Source organism: Centruroides sculpturatus, unplaced genomic scaffold, assembly GCF_000671375.1.
Source record: "Centruroides sculpturatus isolate CEXI.00-Female unplaced genomic scaffold, Cexi_2.0 scaffold580, whole genome shotgun sequence".
In the NCBI taxonomy this organism is placed as follows: Eukaryota; Metazoa; Arthropoda; class Arachnida; order Scorpiones; family Buthidae; genus Centruroides; species Centruroides sculpturatus.
In genome coordinates, this window is record NW_019384668.1 from 458620 (window position 1) to 464351 (window position 5732).

The following is a 5732-nucleotide window of genomic DNA, read 5'->3' on the forward strand; positions in this document are numbered from 1 at the left end:
ACTTTACCTAAAGTTTGTAGCAGCATTTAACTGTTCTCTTTTTTTGTTTACCTTATGAGTAAGTATGAGATAGACTGGGTGAACTGAATGACGAGTATGGTTGTCTTTGTTTGAATAAGTCTAACCACTTCAGTCCCTATCGTCAACACCAACTTGTTTTGCTCAATCCCACAAAGTGGCCCTCTGTTTCCTATACCACTTGGAAGTCTTTCAATCAACTTGATTCTCGACTCAAATTCTCTGACAAGTGTCTTATTTCCCAAGATACGGTTCGCTTTCGGTCGTGTTTATCTATCTCTTACCTGGATATCCTTCTGCCAATTAACTGTACAAAGTCAGGTTTAGAAGATCCAACTTTTCGATATAAGTAGCCAAACTCGTTTATGCTTTAGTCAAATATCAATAACCTTTCATCTCTTATTATTATTATTATTTGTTTTTTCTACGCTATATCATAACTTAAAAGTTAAACACGTTAATAAGATAAAACATATCACGAAGTTCTTATATGAACGAATTATATGTGCATAAGTGGATAAGTTTGAACAATGTCTACAGTTATACAAACAGCAACGATTCAATTAAGATAATCGAGACAAACTAGAAAGAAATTTATGCAGAAAATATGATTCTGAATTAAAATATCAAAAATTTAAACGCAATTTACGAATCTAATTCATGTTATTGATTTATAGAAACTTGCTGAAGTATAAATAAATTTATATAGAAAAGATATTAAGTGTGTCTGGTTCTCATGCATAATGTTATATGAAAAGAACGTGATCAATAAGAGGATACTGTAAGATAGTAATTTCAAAGTGGAATCATAAAATCCGCACCTATTACATATAGTAAATTGAATTTATTTTTAATTCGATTCCCATAAGTCATCATAAAGTAAGAAATGTAACACAAGCAAAACAAGTTTATTTCAGAAAAGTATGAAATATTGATTGGAGCAAAACAGCGATCGTTATCTGGATAAAATTTATCGCAAACTTACTGAAATAACAGCACCTAGGAAAAGACAAGTAAACCAATTACCATGTTTACCTCTTCTTCGTTCCTCCAAGCTAAATTTGGTTATAGTGGGGTCAGAAGAGGGGATGTCGAAAGAGGACAGTATTTATTACTCAGACCGTCAGCTGCCATTTTTCTTCGATGCTCGTCTATTCTTTTACCAAATTCGGAAATTTTATTTCCTCTGTTGGAAATGTGTAATTTGCATTAAGAGATTTCTATAGTTTGACAGATCTTTGGTTCGACAAACATAGCTGGAGATAGCAATTCGATTATTCTGTTGGATAGCTGTCACTATGCGGTTCCTTCATGTCATCTTAATGAACGGAGGCGGCATGGCCGTAATGTACTGTAATTGTTATACATAGACTACGTTTCTCTCTTTTTTTCACTGTTTCTGCCAAGCCATCTTTGCTTTGTTCTCTTCTCTTTCCTTAATTCGATAGCCTATTCAATTTTTTAATACCATAATAATTACATCATTCCTTTATCCGTATTATCGATTAATAATATATAGTACTTTATACAAATCTTATAACTGAAAATCGATTAGATATGAAGCAATAAATCATATGTTTTTCTAGAACGATGCTTAACTAGAGTTTCTATAACTTATTCTTAAATAATTACTGTTTAAAAATCGTTTTAACAAGTTAATTCTTTCTGAGATTAGCTTTAGTTATCATATTTTTAGCATAATATTATTCATATTTAGCTTCGATATTACTCAATTTAATTCTTATTACAATGTATCAATACAATTAAATTATTAAAATCAATTTAGCAATGTATTCAATAAAGGAAAAAATGAAATTTATAGTGGAATAAAATAAAAAAAAATCCTTAAAGATACATTCTTAAATTTTTGATTGATTCAATAACAGTAAAACAATTCAGTTGATATTGATACAGATATTAAAGTGGCCATTTAATTTAGCTTTGTCTTGATCCGTGTCTTGAAATATTTAAACTCCTGTGAAAGTAAAAAACAAAAAAGAAAATCGATCGAAATTTATTGTTGAAGCCATGTAGAAAAATATGACATTTCAAAAATTAATTAATTAAGTATTTTTCTATTGATGATTTATCAAAGGAATCTATTAATTATTTAAAATTCTTCTTTTTTCAGACAATTAAATATTTGCTAAATAGAAACACTTTAAAACAAAATAATAATAATAATAATATGGTTTATTTTATTAATTTTCGATAAAGAATATCTTAAATAATTAATTTTTTAAGTTGTTTAATAATAAATTCTATTCGAATAAAAATTGAGAAAACACTAAAAAGGATTATCGAAAGACATAAAAATTGAACAACAACTCTTTTATTTTTTTATTGTTCAACTAAAAAATCTATGGAATATTAAATAAAAGAACCACTTTAATTTTTTTAAAATAAACTTATATAAATTACTTTAAACGAAGATTTCAAGTATAAAAATTATATAAAATTTTATTAGAAGAGTTAAGTAATAAATAATCATTTAAAAACTTATTAACTAATTTATTAAAATTTTATTTTTAGAATTCAGAATATACTTTTTTATACAGTTTTTATTATAAAAAAAAGTGTCAAATAAACAGTTTTCCTATATTTTCTGAATTTTACAAAAGAAAAATATATTGTAATTTCTAAATTTTAGTACATTTCTGTCTAAATATTATATAAAATTTCAAAACAGAATATAAGTCTATGTAAAATTAAATTGATCTATACCGAAACAGATTTGAATATTCAAAATATAAAAATTAGATATAGAATTTTAGTAGAAAAGTTAAATAGTAAATAATAATAATAATAATTTAAAACTTTTTGAAATATAATTTAACTTTTGTAAAAGTTATTTTATTTATTTATTTTTCTAATAGTAAATTTGACAAAGTTTTATGGGATTTATTACTTAAAACTTACACGATCATGTTCCTTAAATAATTTATTTACTCTTAAATGTCTACTCGAACTCTTTCTACAAACTTTTATTTCGAAAACTTTTAAAATTTCTAAGTTAAAATCTTCGTGCAGGAAATTACAAGTGATCCTTAAAATTTTCCTGGAGTAGTTACAAACATACAAAAAAACAGGAACCAAGTTTATCTATGAAGATGTACAGTATATATAAAGTAGAGTACATAGAATTTAATCGTTTTAGACCTTTCTAAACATATTTATACATGAATAAAAGTGTCTAAACTCGCTTAATAATTGCCTCTTCTTAGTGATCGATATGCCCATATCATTAATTGAGAAATTATAATTTAAAAAAAATGAATGTAATTTTTTATGAGTTTTCTTTTGTTGATGAACTAACTATGACTAGGGCATAGGTGATGACCTGACATTAAAAATATAGCTTAAGAAAAATTCATTTTCAATACTTTAGTAAAACTAAAGTCATTTATTTCGAACACCAACTAATATCGACAAGAAAGACGTCTGGATAGAATGTTTGGTGTGATATATGAGGTCACAGCTCTGAGGTCTGCTAGTTAATTGCTCACTCTTTATATATTCTTATTTAAAGTCGATACGGTTTCCGTAACTTAGAATTTAAGGGATATTCGAGGAAGGATTTTTCAAGATTTATCTGGTAAAATATAGCTGGATGGAGTCACATTCGTATGTAAATTCAAAACTATAAATTAAAGAAAAGGATAAAAAATTTGAGATTTGTAATTTTGGAATATTTTTTATGATATAGATTAGTTTAATATGTATAATATATGAAGACTATTTTGACGATTCTATAATACTTAAGCTCATTTTATTGATTTATTTATCGAATAACTAAATAGACTTTTTTTAAAAAATAAACTTTCTTTTTAAACTGATGAAACGTTACTGTATTATTAACAGCAATTTTGATTATTGCTTTTTAATATGATCAAACTTTACTATATTATTAATAAAAATTCTAGCCTAATCGAAATTTATTATTCAATGTAAACAAAATAGTTATAAGTTTATAGCAGTTTCGCATTACTAAGAAGCGAGTTTGATCCAATAAGTGTTCCAAAATGTCACCTACGTTTTCTGCTACTGTTCTGTAACGTATATTTCACTTAGTATTGCTTTTGCGGAAGAAAACGTGATCCGTTGACTGAAGTGCCTTCAATCACCGAAATGGCTAGAACAGTGACGTTAGTACGAGTCGTGAAATCGGGTACAGTACATACTCCAAAATCTACGATTTAAAACCTTTTTCTTTCAGATAGACCAATTCTAAACTTAGGTCTACATATTCACTTGCCATTTCTTTAAGAATCTGTATCTAAATTCAAATAAATGCCACAAGCTCTATTATGATATTAAAAAGAAAAGAAAGATGTATTACTAAGGAAGAAATTTAATGCGAATGAAACGAGATTTACGAGTATATTGATCAATAATCAAAACTTTAACATAAAAATTTGATATTCCTATATCATCATCATCTGACTAATTATCTTAAGTGGCCAATTCACTTCAAGTTCTGACATGAGAAGCTTATTTTAATTATCGGCTGAAAGGACAACATATGCAATATAAACCCGTATAAATTATTATAGATATATCGAGAAAAATGATAAAAGTACTCAGAATCTTATTAAGAAGTTTCGAGATCTTATTCAGTAAATTTAAATCGGAAATTTTATTTCGTGAATACTTTAAAATCCACTCAAATTTCCACTTCGTTAATATAATTCAATTTTTAATATTTCTTAATATATAATATGAAAGATGAGAGGATAACTATACTACGTGCTCGAATTTTCAAGCATTCGATAGACAACAAGAACAGTTTATATGGCGTAAGTCTAATTAAAATGTAAAAATATTCAAAGATCCTCTAAAGTTCTTAACAACAAACATCTTCGGGACGAACCGAAATTAAAATATTACAAAACGAGTATATACTTAAAACCTTTTCGATCATAAAACTAAAATTATGGCCAAGTTATTCGCTTTTTTCATTACTTCGCACCAATAATTTTCTTTCTCACTAGCTAATGTCAATATGTCACTCTAAATATCCTATTATTGTCATTCTTTTCAAAACTTGAAGTTTATACGACCGACTCGAAAGATTAATATATCTCTTGCTTAAAAAAAAATACTAAAATGAGCCAACTATTGTTTAATATATGAAGCAGAATTAATAAGATATTTTAACAAACCATTTCTGAATGTTTAAAACTCTAGAATGTTTTGCATTTATTTAAAAAAAAAAAAAACGGAGAAAGTAATACAGTAGCAACAGAAGAAAGAAGGGGAAAAAATAACTGGATATGTTTGACTTCTCAAAAATTACACGAAATGAAATCGCTTAGAAAGACGACGAAATTGAAAAGAAATGTGGAGTACAACTTCTGAGAGATAGAATCACAACTAGAGAAAAACGATCAGAGATTGACCGTGTTCCCTATCCAAATTGCGAATGCCAATTTCTGATGCATTAGACCATCAATGTTGCCTTTCAGAAACCCAACGAGAAGTTTTTTCCAATAAGATTAAAGATCAGAGGGAAAAAAAGCAAACTTACTTCTACTTTTGAAAATTATTTCTCAAAATAAACTATTTCCCTGCCGAAAATCTGGAAACTTAATTGGTTTTCTAGTCACTGTTCATTTATTAGAAACAGGTTTAGAATTACAAAAATATCTTCTTAATATTTAATTCTACATATATATACTCGTATATATAGTTTTTTTTTTTTTTCTTCTTTTTCT